Source organism: Heterodontus francisci, chromosome 35 (assembly GCF_036365525.1).
Source record: "Heterodontus francisci isolate sHetFra1 chromosome 35, sHetFra1.hap1, whole genome shotgun sequence".
Classification (NCBI taxonomy): Eukaryota; Metazoa; Chordata; class Chondrichthyes; order Heterodontiformes; family Heterodontidae; genus Heterodontus; species Heterodontus francisci.
In genome coordinates this window covers 48,105,007-48,122,805 of record NC_090405.1, presented here as the reverse complement: position 1 = coordinate 48,122,805, position 17,799 = coordinate 48,105,007, and the positions used below count along the sequence as shown (strand labels likewise).

General features: G+C 46.1%; 1 protein-coding gene across 10 annotated transcripts in view; it reads left to right on the top strand.

The window, feature by feature from the left end:
* Positions 1-17,799, top strand: part of ccdc33 (coiled-coil domain containing 33) — a 304,008-nt gene that overhangs the window by 84,254 nt on the left and 201,955 nt on the right. Inside the window, exons 1-2 of one of the 10 annotated variants that reach the window (XM_068015486.1) lie at positions 403-795; positions 15,766-15,897. The exons of 7 other annotated variants lie outside the window; for them this stretch is intronic. The gene's annotated coding sequence lies outside the window, so the exon portion shown is untranslated. Of the gene's footprint in view, positions 1-402; positions 796-15,765; positions 15,898-17,799 lie in introns of those variants that run through there. 2 more of the 10 variants (XM_068015488.1, XM_068015487.1) reach the window with 2 other exon arrangements.

Genomic DNA, 17,799 nt, shown 5'->3' with positions numbered 1-17,799 from the left:
CAGAGAACACAGATTTAAGGTAAATAAAAGGCAAAAGGATCAGAGGGGAGATATGGAGGCATGAATTAGGCTGTGAGTTGTTGTGAGCTGGAATGCACTGCCTGAAAGGGCAGTGGAAGGAGATTCAATAGCAACTTTCAAAATGGAATTGGTTATAAAACTTACAGGGTTATGAGGAAAGGAAAGGGATTAAATGGATCACTCTTCCATTTGTCTACTGAAGACGAACTCGATCTAGAAAATGGGATTTATCATGAAACGTCACAGGTCACTCATTCTGTCTGCATTGTTGGGAGTTTTGTTTTGTCTGGATAGACTCGCTGAACCCTTGCTCATTCCTCTGTGCTCACAGCTACCTTAGCTGCGTTCCATCTAACTTTCACCAACCTCATTGTGCTTGGATTGTGGTTATTAACCTGCCGTGTGGTCTCAATGTTGGTGATGGTGTCAAGTCAATACAACACAGCGGTGTTGCCCGGGCTTCTCAGCTGATTGCTCCATGCACCATCAGCCCCTGCCCCAGTCGCACGATGAGTACGGTCACGCTCAAGGCTGAAGAATAAAACAGTTTATTTTTATTAGAGGGGACTCTGCGAAGCTTTTGGGAACTGAATTCCACAGTTTTATCTATCCTTCTTTGAAAACTGTCGTTCGCGGACCTTGGCCACATTCACAGGAAACCGCCAATCTCCGCAAGTGAATCGATAAAAGAATAGTCCTTGGATTGGAAAAGTAAATTATTTGTCTAGTGACATTGCCTTGGTGATTGAAATACAAGGTGAAATCGCAATCAATGTGAGGCTCCCTCCATAAGGCTATCTGGCTAAATTCAGTTTGGATTTTTTTATTCATTCATGGGATGTGGGTGTCACTGGCAAAGCCAGTGTTTATTGCCAATCCCTAATTGCCCTTGAGAAGGTGGTGGTGAGCTGCCTTCTTGAACCGCTGCAGTCCATGTGGGGTAGGTAGACCCACAGTGCTGTTAGGAAGGGAGTTCCAGGATTTTGACCCAGTGACAGGGAAGGAACGGCGATATAGTTCCAAGTCAGGATGGTGTGTGTCTTGGAGGGGAAATTGCAGGTGGTGGTGTTCCCATGCACCTGCTGCCCTTGTCTTTCTAGGTGGTCGAGGTTGCGGGTTTGGAAGGTGCTGTCGAAGGAGCCTTGGCGAGTTGCTGCAGTGCATCTTGTAAATGGTACGCACTGCTGCCACTGTGCGTCGGTGGTGGCGGGATTGAATGTTTAAAGTGGGGATGGGGTTATTACTACGTCCTTTGAAATGATGTAAAGGGAAAGTTGTTCTGCTTTGACATAACAACAAATTGCATCTACACGCGCCTTTAAAACGGTCCCAAGGAACCTGACAGGAGCAAAAGCTTGGTCAAAGAGTTGACTTTGAAGGAGCATCTTAAAGAAGGAGAGAGTGATAGAGAGGCAGAGAGATGTTTGGGAAGGGAATTCCAGAGCTTAGGTCTTTGTCAGCTGAATGCGCAGCTTCCAATAGTGGAGTGAAGGACATCGGGAAGGCTGTGGGTTCAAGTCCCACTGCAGAGACTTGAACAAAAGATCTAGGCTGACACTCCAGGGCAATGCTAAGGGAGTGCTGCACTGTTGGAGGTACTGTCTTTCAGATGAAACGTTAAACCGAGGCCCCAGCTGCTCTTTTGGAGGAGGTGAACGATCCCATGCCACTGTTTCTCTCTGGTATCTTGGCCAGTGTTTATCCCTCAACCAATATCACAAAAATGTTGCTGTTTGTGGGAGCTTGCTGTGCGCAAATTGGCTGCCGCATTTCCTACATTACAACAGTGACTACACTTCAAATGTCCTTCATTGGCTGTGAAGCACTTTGGGATGTCCTGAGATGGTGAAAGGCGCTATAGAAATGCAATCTTTTTTTTCTTCATTTCCGACATGTAATTTTGAGTGTTTCCTCGCATGTGATAAAATTCTAGTAAATGTTAGTTCACCATCCTGAATGATAGTGAGCATCAAAAATGTGTTTGAACGATTGTTAAATGTAAAAGAGGCTCTTTGAGCAGATTGGGTCTCCTCTGACCTTGGGGCTAAAGAACGGCAGCTGCCATTTTGTGATTCCAATTACTGTAATTTTCTGTGTGACTTTTCTCCCCGTGTTATTGTCACTGCAGCGGTGATGGTATTTGTCAAGTTAAATTGGATTGATTTGGTTAAAGTCATGAAACAAATAGGCTGCAAATGCAGTCAATTGACAAAATATTAAGACAGCACGATTCGAAATGGCTCTGTGATTTGTGATTTATTTTATGTCTCTTAAAGGAGATGTGACAGTATGCAAACAAGATGCAAATACAATTAGTGCTCAGACAAAGGAACACACAAGAGCCAGATTTTCTTGTTTTCTCAGCTGGGAGGAGACAATTCATTGATTGAGCTGATCTATTTTTAGGCCGATTAATTTACGGGTCCCTTGCGATCCTCTGGGTTCCTGAATTTGTTGCACCTCACTGCTCCAAAGCACCCAGGAAAATTTGCCCATCATCCTTTTCTGGAAAAAGACAATTTTCATCTGTTTTCTTTGCCAGCTTTTCTTCCCTCCCTCTCTCTCTCCTAAGGGAGGACTATTCCAAGGATGTTGCTCCCAGGTCTTGCCTAAGTGGCCATTTCTCATGTGAGCGTTGACAGTGAGTGTCAGCAGGCTGTTTGACTGCAGAGGGCTTCATAGCTAAGCTCAAGCCTATTCCCACCTGACATATATTTCCACATACACAGACAGACAGATTCACCGTAACACACAGACATGAGCACAGACAGACAAACAGGACATGGACGCAGATGCAGACATACACAAGACACATGCACATACATACAGACACACACGCAGAGTCACACACACGGACATATACTCACACACACACACACACATATCCTGCAGGGGTTGTAAGTTTGCTATCAGGAGGAAGGACCCTGGTACATTGTAACCCAGGTTGCCGTAGCCAGTTGTAGCACTAGTATGTACCCAGTTAATTAGCACTGTGTTTAATAGGGCTGTATAAATTGGACGGATGTTTCCTCAGTTTTTGCCTTCACATGGGGAATAAGGCAGGTCTGAACACACATTGAGGCAGCAATACAGTCAGAGTGAAAATAGAATCTCCCTAAGACACCAGTTTGGATTTGCTCCATCTGTTGATGGTGTTCAGTCAGCCCTGAGCAATCAGCAGATAGACAGAACCATCTGACTTGCTAATTTGCCACAGTGCACTTCAATCTTTGTTTCATTAACACTCGGACAGATTGTATTTTCACACAGACGTCCTTGGAGAGATGATTTCCTCCCGTGCAGAGAGTTAAGAGCCCTATGTGTACAATGTGCCAAGTGTTGAGATAGATGTGTATACTAATGATTACTAATAATGAGAGGGAGAATAGTGATGCTCAGAACCCACCAGTATTTGATGATGAAGTTTCACACTCATTACTAGAGCAGCAGTAAAGGTCCCGCTGGAGAATTAAGGACAATATTTAACGAGGATTATGATTAAGAGAAACAAATAAAAACTGCTGAGGCTCAGCAGAAAATATGAACAGAAAATACAAGAGCAACAAAAACTTGCATATAAATAACGCCTTTAACATAGTAAGATGTCTCAAAGTGATTGACAGGAGTATTACCAAACACAATATGACACTGAGCGACAAACGATATTAGGAGAGGTGACCAAAGTCTTGAGCAGTGAGGTAGTTTTTACAGACAGGTAGAGAGGTTTTGGGGAGGGAATTCAAGAGCTTAGGGCCTAGGCAGCTGAAGGCACGGCCACCAAGTGTGGAGCGATGGAAATTGGGGATGTGCAAGAGGCCGGAATTAGAGGCGTACAGAGATCTCGGCGGGTTGTAGGGCTGGAAAAGATTACAGAGATGGAGAGGGGTGAGGCCAGAAATACATAGTGAGGCAGTCACATTTTCTTGGGGGTATAAGAAAGACCAGCAGGTACATCAAACCCGCCTAACTCAGATACACCATTGACCCAGCCATTAAAACTTTGGAATAGCCAGAGAAAGGTAGATATTATGGGGTGTTGGGGGGAGCTAATGTTGAACCTTTATAAAGATATATTAAACTGCTGCACCATTGGCAGTCATGTCTTCAACTGCCTAGGTCCTAAGTTCTGAAATTCCTTCCCTAAACCTCTCCGCCTCTCTGTCCTCCTTTAAGACTTTCCTTATCTCTTTGACCAAGCTGTTGGTCACGGGTCCTAATATCTCCTTGTGTGGTTCGGCAGCAAAATATGTCTGATAATCGCACCTGAGAACCACCTTGGGATATTTTACTACGTTAAAGCTGCTATACAAATGGAAATTGCTATTGCTGTTGTTGGCTCTTTGCTATTTACAGCACAGTTCTGTGTGAATCCTACAAACACGGAGATTTGTGGAAATGTTTTCCCCAGTGTAATCTCGCTGCCGAGATATGCACTGATGAGCTGCAATGGTCCAAGATATGATTATTGGATGAAAGCAAAATGAAATGTTGAGATAGAAAGATGGGCCAACACTGCAGCTCAAAGTGGTGTCGGATCTGCGCCGATGCGAAATTCCTGCCAATCAGGTTTCCGTCCCTGCAGCAATACTGAAACAGCTCTTAATCAAAGACATCCTATGTGACCGTGACAAAGGTAATCTTTCTCTCCTCGTCTTTCTCCACCTCTGCAGTCTTTGACACAGTTGACCATATCCTCCTCCAATGCCTCTCCACTGTTGTCCAGCTCTCACCTGGTTCCATCCTAACCATAACTTGCAATGGCTTCTCTTCCTACTCCCACATCATTACCTCTGGTGTCTCCCAGGGATCGATCCTTGGCCCCCTCCTATTTCTCATCTACATGCTGCTCCTTGGTAACATCATCCAAAAGCCCAGTGTTAGTTTTCACATGTACACTGACAACACCCAGCTCTACCTCACCACCAACTCGCTTGACTCCTCCAATGTTGCTAAACTATCAGACTGTTTATCCGATCTCCAGTAGGGGATGAGCAGAAATTTCCTCCAATTAAATAGTGGGATGATCGAAGTCATTGGGTGGAATTTTATGCTCTTCCCCGCGGCAGGCTCAGAGGTGGGGAGAGCATAAAATCAGGTGGGATGGTGGCGGGGGGCGGGGGGGAAACCCCGAAATTTAGTCCGGGTCGGGACGGCCTGTGAACGACCTTCCTACCCCGCTGCCAATTGAAGCCCTTAATTGAGTAATTAACCCCCAATTAAGGGCCTCTTCCTTCCGCAGCCGCAATAACCCATGCGGAGGGCGGCCCCGTCACTGCACGGGAGGCACAGCACCAAAAATCACGTGGGCTGCGTCCTGGCTGTGTGGGGGGGGGGGTCGGGTCCCTCGTTCAAAGGCACTTAGTGCCTGAACGAGGGACCTGGCATCGGGAAGGTGGGGCCCTGCTGAGGGCCCCCACCCCGCCCTTGCTGCTGACCCCTTCCCACCCTGACTTACCTTGAGCCTGGTTCCAGCACCACTCCTTGGTGTCTGGTCACTGCAGCTACAGCAGTGGTGGCCTGTGACTGGCTGGCACATTTGACCCTGAGATGAGCTTCTGACCTCATATTCACACCGTCACTAAGACTGCCTAGTTCCACTTCCATAACATCGCCCAACTTGGCTCTTGTCTCAGCTCATCCATTGCAGACACCCTCATTCATGCCTTCATTACGAGGAAAGGCTGAGGAACTTGAGGTTGTTTTCGTTGGAGAGAAGGAGGAGGAGCGGTGACTTAATAGAGACATATAAGATAATCAGAGGGTTAGATAGGGTGGATAGTGAGAGTCTTTTTCCACGGATGGTGATGGCAAACACGAGGGGACATAGCTTTAAGTTGAGGGGTGATAGATATAGGACAGATGTCAGAGGTAGTTTCTTTACTCAGAGAGTAGTAGGGGCGTGGAACGCCCTGCCTGCAACAGTAGTAGACTCGCCAAATTTAAGGGCATTTAAGTGGTCATTGGATAGACATATGGATGAAAATGGAATAGTGTAGGTCAGATGGTTTCACAGGTCGGCGCAACATCGAGGGCCGAAGGGCCTGTACTGCGCTGTAATGTTCTAATTCTAATTCAATTCTAATTCTAGACTTGACTATTCCAATGCACTCCTGGCTGGTCTCCCACATTCCACCCTCTGTAAACTTGAGGTCATCCAAAACTCAGCTGCCCATGTCTTAACTCACACCAAATCCCGTTCCCCTATCACCCCTGTGCTCGCTGACCATAGCTCCTGGCCACGCAACATCTTGATTTTAAATCTACCATCCTTGTTTTCAAATCCCTCCCTGGCCTCACCCCTCCCTATCTCTGTAATCTCCTCCAGCCCCGCAACCCTCCGAGTTATCTGCACTCCTCTAATTCTGGCCCTTTGAGCATCCCGATTTTAATTGTTCCACCATTGGTAGCTATACCATCACTTGCCTCGGGCCTGTGCTCTGGAATACCCTCCCGACACCTCTCTGCCTCTCTACTTCATTTTCCTCCTTTAAGACACTCCTTAAATCCTACCTCTTTGACTAAGCTTCTGGTCATCTGACCTAATGGGCTGAATTTCACGCAGCTCCAGGGGGTCGGATGGTGGGGTGGGGCAGCGTGAAATTGAGCTGGAGGCTCCGGGAGGCCTACCCGCTCCCACCTCCAGTCAACGTTGCGGCGATTGGGCGGGGGGAGGGGGGGAATGGCCCCCCCCCAACCCCCGCCCGAGGCCAATCAAGGCCCTTAAGTGGCCACTTAATGGCCATTAAGGGCCCTCGCCCGCCTCCACGGGTATTTTACCCGTGCAAGCGGGCATGCTGGGGACGTGAAAGGCTGCCCAGTGATAGCTGCCAGCCTTTCTGCGCACTGCGGGGGGGGGGGGAGGGGGGGGGGTGTGGTGCCATGGCAGCCGGGTACAGGGTGCCCGACTGAGGGCCGCCCCCGCCTCCCAACCCACTCCCCGGGACCCAAGACAACCCCCTCCCCCCAACGACCACTCCAGCCTCACCAGGGAAATACTGATCTCCCTGGTGAGGCGTTCCCGACTTACCTCAGATTGGCCGGCAGCTCACTGAGGCGGGACTTCCTCCCTCAAGTGGGTGGAAGTCCCGCCTCGGGACAATTAAAGCCTGGGGATCAGTAAAATGTGGGACGGATCCCCGGCCTATGGTAAAATCTGGCCCAATATCTCCTTTTGTGGCTTGGTGTCATATTTTGTTTTAGAATGCTCCTGTGAAGCACCTTGGGACGTTTTGTTACATTAAAAGCACATTATAAATGTGAGTTGCTGTTGTTGTAGAAAAATAATATTTCTTTCTGCTATTATTTCTCACATCTGTTATGAAGGACAGGATGGGCAGTGCAAATATTTGTTACTGAATAGCATTTGTTACACTTCCTTCATTCTACCAAGTTAGAAATTGTTTCAGCTTTCCGATTGTGTGTCTTTCTCCCATTATTTTTGATGCCTGTAACTTATCTTATATTTATATTCTAATAAATATGAGAAATTCAATCGCTCTACACCTCCATCCCCCACCAGGATGGTTTGAGGGCTCTCCGCTTCTTCCTGGAACAGAGGCCCAACCAGTCCCCATCCACCACCACCCTCCTCCGCCTGGCTGAACTTGTTCTCACATTGAACAACTTCTCCTTCAACTCCACGCACTTCCTTCAAGTAAAAGGTGTCGCTATGGGTACCCGCATGGGTCCTAGTTATGCCTGTCTTTTTGTGGGATATGTCGAGCATTCTTTGTTCCAGTCCTACTCAGGCCCCCTCCCCCAACTCTTTTTCCGGTACATTGATGACTGTATCGGTGCCGTTTCCTGCTCCCGCCCCGAACTCGAAAACTTTATCAACTTTGCTTCCAATTTCCACCCTTCTCTCACCTTTACATGGTCCATCTCTGACACTTCCCTTCCCTTCCTCGACTTCTCTGTCTCCATCTCTGGGGATAGGTTGTCTACCAATATCCATTATAAGCCCACTGACTCCCACAGCTACCTCGACTACACTTCTTCACACCCTACCTCCTGTAAGGACTCCATTCCATTCTCCCAGTTTCTCCGTCTCCGACGCATCTGCTCTGATGATGCTACCTTCCATGACGGTGCTTCTGATATGACCTCCTTTTTCCTCAACCGAGGATTTCCCCCCACTGTGGTTGACAGGGCCCTCAACCGTGTCCGACCCATTCCCCGCACCTCTACCCTCACCCCTTCCCCTCCCTCCCAGAACCGTGACAGGGTTCCCCTTGTCCTCACTTTTCATCCCACCAGCCTCCATATCCAAAGGATCATCCTCCGCCATTTTCGCCACCTCCAGCGTGATGCCACTACCAGTCGCATCTTCCCCTCCCTTCCCCTGTCAGCATTCCGAAGGGATCGTTCCCTCCGCGACACCCTGGTCCACTCCTCCATTACCCCCACCACCTCGTCCCCGTCCCAGGGCACCTTCCCTTGCAATCGCAGGAGGTGTAACACCTGCCCATTTACCTCCTCTCTCCTCACTATCCCAGGCCCCAAACACTCCTTTCAGGTGAAGCAGCGATTTACTTGTACTTCTTTCAATGTAGTATACTGTATTCGCTGCTCACAGTGTAGTCTCCTCTACATTGGGGAGACCAAGCGCAGACTGGGTGACCGCTTTGCGGAACATCTCCGCTCAGTCCGCAAGCAGGACCCTGAGCTTCCGGTTGCTTGCCATTTCAACACTCCCCCCTGCTCTCATGCTCACATCTCTGTCCTGGGATTGCTGCAGTGTTCCAGTGAACATCAACGCAAGCTCGAGGAACAGCATCTCATCTACCGATTAGGCACACTACAGCCTGCCGGACTGAACATTGAGTTCAATAATTTCAGAGCATGACAGCCCCCCACTTTACTTTCATTTTTAGTCATTTTTAGTTAATTTTTCTTCCTTTTTTTTGCATTCCTTTTTACATTTTTTGCATTTATTTCATTTCATCTTAGTTTGTTCAGTTTGCTTACCCACTGTTTTTTTCAGGTTGTTTTTCTTCAGGTTTGCACTTGCTGATGTTCTATATTCAGTATATTCACACCTAATCTGTACTAATGCTTTGTCTTTCAAAACACCATTAACATATTGTTTGCCTTTGCTCCGTGACCTTTTGGTCAGCTATGTGGCCTGGTCCAATCTGCACCTTCTCCTTTGTTATCTCTTGCCCAACCCCCACCTCACTTGTTTATAACCTTTGACATTTCTAATATTTGTCAGTTCCGAAGAAGGGTCACTGACCCGAAACGTTAACTCTGCTTCTCTTTCCACAGATGCTGCCAGACCTGCTGAGTGAATCCAGCATTTCTTGTTTTTGTTTGAGAAATTTTCAGGTTTATTCTGAATATTCAGTTTGACACATCAATCTCCCTTCACAGGTCAGAGCATATTTTAAATATCTTAGGATTTCCTGCGGCTCAATTTGGTTTGAACGACATAGTTTACAAAACACATGACTGTATGTTCGAAGATGTAACAAGCAAAGTGGATAATGGGGATCCTGTAGATGTAGTATATCTGGAATTCCAGAAGACATTTGATAAGATGCCGCACAAAAGGTTAATACACAAGGTAAGATCACATGGGGTGAGGGGCAATTTATTAGCTTGGATAGAGGATTGGCCAACCAACAGAAAACAGAGAGTCAGGATAAATGGGTCTTTTTCTGGTTGGCAAGATGTAACTCGTGGGGTGCCACAGGGTTCAGTCCTCGGGCCCCAACTATTTGCAATCTATATAAATGACTTGGATGCAAGGATAGAAGGTACTATAGTCAAATTTGCAGATGACACTAAAATAGGTGGGATAGTAAGTTGCAATAAAGAAATAAGAAATTTACAAATGGATATAGATAGGTTAGGTGAACGGGCCAACATTTGGCAGATGGAGTTTAACGTGGAAAAGTGTGAGGTTATCCATTTTGGTCGGAAGAATAGAAAGGTAAATTATTATCTAAATGGAGAGAAACTTCAGAGTGCTTCAGTACAGAGGGATCTGGGTGTCCTCGTGCATGAATCGCAGAAAACTAATATGCAGGTGCAGCAGGTAATAAGGAAGGTAAATGGAATTTTGGTATTTATTGCTAAAGGAATAGAGTATAAAAGTAGGGAAGTGTTGCTGCAACTGTACAAGGCATTAGTGAGACCGCACGTGGAGTATTGGGTACAGTTTTTGTCCCCTTACTTGAGGAGGGATGTATTTGCATTGGAGGCAGTTCAGAGGAGGTTCACTAGATTGATTCCAGAGATGAGGGCTTTGTCTTATGAAGAGAGATTGAGCAGTTTAGGCCTTTACTCTCTCGAGTTTAGAAGAATGAGAGGAGATCTAATTGAGGTATATAAGATGATTAAGGGGATTGACAAAGTAGACGTAGAGAGGATGTTTCCTCTGGTGGGGCAATCTAGAACGAGAGGTCATAGTTTTAGGATAAGGGGTAGCAGATTTAAAACAGTGATGAGGAGAAATTACTTCTCTCAAAGGGTTGTGAATCTGTGGAATTCACTACCCCACGGTGCGGTGGATGCCGGGACACTGGGCAAATTTAAGGAAGAGATAGACAGATTTTTAATTAGTAATGTGTTGAAGAGTTATGGAGAATGGGCAGGAAAGTGGAGTTGAGGCCGAGATGAGATCAGCCATGATCGTATTGAATGGCGGAGCAGGCTCGAGGGGCTGAATTGTCTACTCCTACTCCTAGTTCTTAGGTTCTTGTGTTCTTATGACTGACACAAGTGCTGTGTGCAATGACACATTGCGAACACACAAGAGTTGACAACCTGTCCACTAAGTGAGGGCACAGAGGAAAAGGATGATAGTCTTTGAGTGGGTGAGGCATGCCTTTGGAGTGCACTGGCTACTTGTCTTGTGTCATGCTCTATTGCTCTCGGTGTTTCTAAGGAATGTACAGCGAGGCACTTGGAACACATGGCAGTGGATTACAAGGCAGTAAAAGGGGTTCGGAATGCATCGTAAAGTCCGAGAGCGAAGCTTGAGTAGCTCTTTCACGTGAAGATTGAGGTTGGATTACGACCAATAATTCACTGTCAAGTGTCCAGCTTTTATACACTATGGAGAATAGCTCACTGTTTAACTGCCTACCATTACTTCTCATTGCCGTACGATTCCTCTGAGTATTGAAGCATGATACTTCATAATACATAATACTGAATGATTTTGGATGGTGATTTGCCAAGGAGTTCACAGCCTTCTGTATAATATATAAAGGAGGAAATCTTACTCATAATGTATGCCAGGTTTTTCACTGGTGTAGAATTCCCATAAATCACAAGAATGAGTGCATTATGATTTACACAACTGCACGAAGCAAGGAGCACACTATTTTGAAGCTTTGAAGTTTCGCTGTGCAAATATTTATGTATTATAAAGAAAGACATACATTTATATAGCGCCGTTCACAACCTCTGGCTACCCCAGAGCACATTACAGCCAATGATGTGTAGTCACTGTTGTAATGTAAGAAAGCTTAGAGTGCTCATTGGAATCTCCTCTCTGCACTGTATTAACAGAGACATTAACTAGATGACGGAACATGAACCCAATCAGCACAGATGGGTGAAAACCTCCAGTGAAAATAGCAGAGAAGGGAATTTCATGAGTCTGTAAAGCAGTAGTTAAGATGGACATAACTTTAAGCCTTAGCGTTAAATTAGATGGTAAACAGCCCCTGGAAACGTTGATAGCTGGATAAGCTCGACAACACAATTGCCCCGCGCGTTGCTTCACGTGTTTTATTTTAATGCAGGTTAAATATTAGCCTAATAGTCCGGCTGTAGAATTAATATCAACTGCTGGATAGCTAAAAGCCTACATAACCTACAGTGGCTTCTGAAAGTGTTGGTTAGGAAAAACAAAGTGATTGTGAACACCACTGTGTCAGCCAAAGATTTTGGAGGCGGGGCGGATTCACGTAGCAAAGTTAAAAAGAAGTGAAAACAGAAAATGCTGGAAATACTCAGGCCTTGCAGCATCTGTGAAGACAGAAACAGAGCTAATGGGCTGGATTTTATCTCGGCGACGGGGTTCCCGGTGATGGTTAAATGCCATTAATTGGCCACTTAAGGACCTCAATTGGCCTCTGTGCGGGAAGGTCATCCTCGACCTTCCCCACCCCTGGCAAACGTCAATGACGTCGGGAAGGCGACAGCCAATCTATCCCCCCCCCACCACCCCACCGCCTACCCTCGCTATTTTATAGGCCTCCCTGCTCATCCCAAAGGGGGCTGATAAAATTCAGCCCAACATTTCAGATGTGTGGCCTTTCATCAGAAGTGGGAAAAATTAGAAAGGTAATAGTTTTTGAGCAAGTGAAAGGGGAGAGAGTGGGAAGAAGAATAAAAGGGAAGGTCTGTGATAGGGTGGAGAGCAGGTGAGATTAAATGAGAAAAGGTTTCATGATGCAAGGCCAAAGGGAGTGGTAATGGGTCAAGTAAAGAAACCAAAGATGTGTCTACAGGAGGTGTGAACGGCAGGATCCTGAATAGCTGCCATCCGAAAGCAAAGCCAAGGAAACAGGAGAGAAACGAGAGGAAAAAAAACAAACCAGCAAAGAAATATGAAACAAAATGAGGGCAGAGGTTGTGATCTAAAATTGTTGAACTCGGTGTTGAGTCCAGAAGATTGTAAAGGGCCTAGTCGATAGATGAAATGCTGTTCCTTGAGCTTGTATTTAGTTTCATTGGAATGCTGCAGCAGGCCGAGGACAGAAAGGTCAGAGTGGGAACAAGCTGGAGAACTAAAATGACAGGCAACTGAAAGCTCAGGGTCATGCTTGCAGACTGAATGAAGGTGTTCCACAAAGTGGTTACCCAGTCTGCGTTTGGTCTTCCCACTGCAGAGGCGAGCACATTGTGAGCAGTGAATACAGTATACTAAATTGAACGACGCACAAGTAAATTGCTGTTTCACCTGGAAGGAGTGTTTGGGGCCTTGGACGGTGAAAAAGGGCAGGTGTTACATCTGCTGCGTTTTCATGGAAAGGTGCCGTAGGAAAAGGAGGGGGTTGTTAGGGGGTGACTGAGAAGTGGACCAGGGTGTCTTGGAGGGAACGGTCCCCATGGAATGCTGAAAGGGATGGGGAGGGGAGGGGAGGGGAAGATGTGTTCGGTGGTGGCATCACGCTGGAGGTGTCAGAAATGGCGGAGGATGATCTGTTGAATACGGACGCTGGTGGGGTTGAAGGCGAGGACAAGGGGAACCCTATCATGGTTCTGGGAGCGAGGGGAAGGGGAGGGAGCAGAAGTATGTGAAATAGAACAGACATAGTCAAGGGCCCTGTAAATTGCCACTTGCCTAGATGGGTGCAGCTCCAACAACACTCAAGAAGCTAGACACCATCCAGGACAAAGCAGCCCACTTGATTGGCACCCCATCCACCGCCTTCAACATTCATTCCCTCCATCACCAGCACACAGTGGCAGCAGTGTGTATCATCTACAAGATGCACTACAGCAACTCACCAAGGCTCCTTCGACAACACCTTCCAAACCTGTGACCTCCACCACCTAGAAGGACAAGGGCAGCAGATGCATGGGAACACCACCACCTGCAATTTCCCCTCCAAGCCACACATCATCCTGACTTGGAACTACATCCCGGTTCCTTCCTGCCCTTTCACTGTCGCTGGGTCAAAATCCTGGAACTCCCTTCCTAACAGCACTGTTGGTGTACTTACAACCCAAGGACTGCAACAGTTCAAGAAGGCAGCTCACCACCACCTTCTCTAGGGCAATTAGGGATGGGCAATAAATGCTGGTCTGGCCAGCGATGCCCACATTCCCCGAACAAATAAAAAAACACCATGGTGGGGAGGAATCCTCGGTTGAGGAAAAGTCAAGACATATCGAATGCGCTTGTACAGAAGGTTGCATCGTCTGAACAGATGCAGTGGAGACGGAGAAGCTGGGATAGTGGAATGGAGCCCGTACAGGAGTCAGGGTGTGAGCAACTGCAGTCAAAGTTGCTGTGGGAGTCATTGGGCTTATAATGAATATTAGTAGACAGCCTATCCCCAGAAATGGAGACAGAGATGTTGAGCAAGGGAAGGGAAGTGTCAGAGATGGACCATATGAAGGTGAGAGAGGGGTGGGAATTGAAAGCAAAGTTGAAGACGTTTTCCAGTTCAGGACGAGGGAAAGAAACGGCACTGATACAGTCATCAATGTACCAGAAAAAGATGTGAGGGAGGGGGGTCTGAGTAGGATTGGAACAAAGATTGTACTACATATCCCAGAAAAGAGCAGGCATAGCTAGGACCCGTGGGGGTACTCATAGCAACACCTTTTATTTGGAGGAAGTGAGTTGAGTTGAAGGAGAAGTTGTTCAATGTAGGAACACGTGTAGCCAGGCAGAGGAGGGTGGTAGTGGATGGGGACTGGTTGGGCCTTCGTTCACGGAAGAAGCAGAGAGCTCTCAGACCATTCTGGTGGGGTTGGAGATGTAGAGAGATTGGGCATCCAGGGTGAAAAGGAAATGGTTAGTACCAGGAAACTGGAAACTATTAAAGTAACGGAGGGCATCATAAGAGTCACAGATGTAGGTGGGAAGAGAATCTCTATGAACTACAGAAAGCAGAACTCGTGACCGAAACTACAACAAAATCTCCTGATAAAAGCAGGATTATTTCTCCAGAAAAATGCAGTGAGTAGAGGATAGTTATGTGATACAAATTATGGCAGTAAAATCAATATTTCAACTGTGTGGACTCCAGGTATGATTGATGGGCGAAATTACCCAATAATCTGATTTCTGATCAGAACTTGGTACGTCACTTTATGTAGCCTAATAAAAATCTTCAGGGGGCTAACACTAATTGAAACTCGTAGCAACAGAAGAATTTCTCGGGACAGTGGAAGGCTGAACAAGCTCACCATCTACTCCCATTCCCAGTAGATTACTTGATCCATGCTCTCTTCAAAAATACTTGTGTTTTTTCAGACCCCGCTGTATACTGTCTGTTTCAGTGTCCTCGCTGGTTACATATCCCACAGTTGCATGACCCACTTTGGGTGCAACAGTTCCCCCGACTTCCCTTCTTATTCCTAACTTCCTCAGTTTTAGCTTGCATCCCCAGGATTTGAATCCCTTGGCATAACTCACAATTTTCCTGGATCAATATTCCCAATTCCCATCTCGAAAACATCAAACGGGATCTCCACGGAAAACCAGCCCAATTTCCTTAATGATTCCTCATAACTTAACTTCTTTTGGAAACTGCTCCTTAATAGCGCACACTTTTGGTATTGCTGGTTATTTTAGTACATGTGATCACACCTTTAAGTCAGCAGAATTGTAGCCAGTATCTGGGGAATTATCATGTTGAAAAGGCAGTCATTGCAGATGCTGTCTACTATCCCTGGAGTATAGCGATGCTCACACTAGAAGATTAACAATTGGTCAGTAGAATCATTGAGAAAGGGTCCATAATTAACATTCGGAACATTTTATGGCCTCTTATCTGCTTAAATAATTGTTCCTGTACTGTATATTACAAAACTTCAAGCTGATTTGAATGTTTAACAAAGTACAGTGCTCTGGGTGACGTGGTCACGTGTTATGTGCAGGTCCTTTGGAAGTCTTTGCTTTCTTCCATGAAAGCTGTGGGGCTACATTGAATTATTCAGCAGGCTCGGGATGGAAATCCCATATGACCCTGATTTTATTTTATTTTGGTTGAATACCCCTACCGCTGATGAATATTCCACTTTTGTGAGTAATTGTTTTTGTGGCCCCAGGGTGATGACCTAAGTCGCTGTTTGTTGAAATTCTGTGCGAGTGCAACTGGCTTTAAACCTTTTGGAAATGGAAATGTCATCAAGCTCGCAAGCTATGACCGAATCGATTCAAAGTGGGACAAGACGCTACTCGTAAGAAAATGAGTTCGTTGATGTAGTGAGCTCCATATTTAGTGGCCATCTGTATTAAAAGATGTAATGTACAGCATGAGAGTTGTCGGTCGTTAATTCCCTCTTGGATAGTGGCAGTCTGCAAATGAGTACTCCTCTATTAATTATCAAGGTGCACTGATGATATTTTTGAAGAACTCAAAGTTACAGCAATTGGACTCAATTTATTTTTTTACCTCATCTATTGATACTGCTCAGATGACAGTTGCACGGGAAGGAAAAGGAAGAACTTGCATTTATATAGCGCCTTTGACAATCTCAGGACTAACAAAGCACTTTGCGGCCCATGAATTTCTGTCACTGTTGTAGGAAATGCGCAGCCAATTTCCACACAGTAAGAGCACACATACAGCACCGTGATAATGATTCGATAATCTGTTTTTGTGATGTTGGGTGACATAAATATTGGCCAGGACACTGGGGAGAACTCCCCTGCTCCTCTTCAAGGTAGTATCATGGCATCTCTTACGTCCACCTGAGACAGCGGGCCGATGGGGTCTTGATTTAACACCACACCTGAAAGACAGTTCCGCTGTCAGTGCAGTACTCCCTCAGTACTGCACTGAAGCATCAGCCTAGATTCTGTGCTTGGGTCTCTGGAGTGAGGCTTGAAACCGTGACTTTCTGACTCCGAGGCAAGAGTGCTACCACCTGTACAATATTCCACATCATGATTTAAATTAAGCACAGGATCAGAGACAAAAAAACAAAGATCACTTTTGTTAGAAGAGGTTTGGAGAATGTTGATGTCACTATCAAGCAATGGGACAGGGCTTTAGACATGACATATTTGGACTGAATTTACTTATCCCAGGGGCGGCACAGTGGCGCAGTGGTTAGCACCGCAGCCTCACAGCTCCAGGGACCCGGGTTCGATTCTGGGTACTGCCTGTGCGGAGTTTGCAAGGTCTGCGTGGGTTTCCGCCGGGTGCTCAGGTTTCCTCCCACCTCCAAAAGACTTGCAGGTTGATAGGTAAATTGGCCGTTGTAAATTGCCCCTAGTGTAGGTAGGTGGTAGGAGAATGGTGGGGATGTGGTAGAGAATATGGGATTAGTGTATGATTAGTATGAATGGGTGGTTGTTGGTCGGCACGGACTTGGTGGGCCGAAGGGCCTGTTTCAGTGCTGTATCTCTAAATAAAATTAAAAAAAGAAAGAAACAACTGGCAAAAATAATGAAACCACTGAAACCGAAACACATCATCATCTATGTGTATATTGCTATGGAGTTTAAAAAGTAGGGAGGTCTTGCTACAACTGTACAGGGCATTGGCAAGACTACACCTAGAGTACTGTTACGACCAGGTGAGAAAGGTGTCTAGGGGTCTTTTACTGTCTTACCTGGTCTTATTGTAACAGGTTTTAATTTTAAACACACCGTGTTTTGAGTTCCCTCTCTAGTGAATCCTTGTTCACCGCTTTCCAATTATAAGGCAAAGAAATGAGCACAAGCAGCCTTTCTTAGGTTTAAAGAAGAAAAGTGAAATTTATTATACCTTAAACTCTAATACGATTAACGCCTATGGATATATGACGCGCCCATGCTAGCATGCACACGGATACACACATGCAAATAGGGACAGAATAGAGCAGAAGAAAAATAAAATGGAGGGGTTTGAGGCAATATTAGAAGAGTTTCTTGTTTACTGTGCTTCGCGCTCACTGTAGTCCTTTTGTAAGCAGTCTTGCTTTTCATTGGGGCCCAGTATTCTTCTTAAACCTTGTTCACTGAAGGAGATTTTTCTCTCTTGGGGTTCATGTGTCTTCAATGGTTTCCAAAGCTGGTGAGAGCGGGATGAGAGCAGACGGGAGAGAGGTGTTCTCAGTCCAGGAGAAAACAGCTTTCTGAGTTTAAATTCCCCG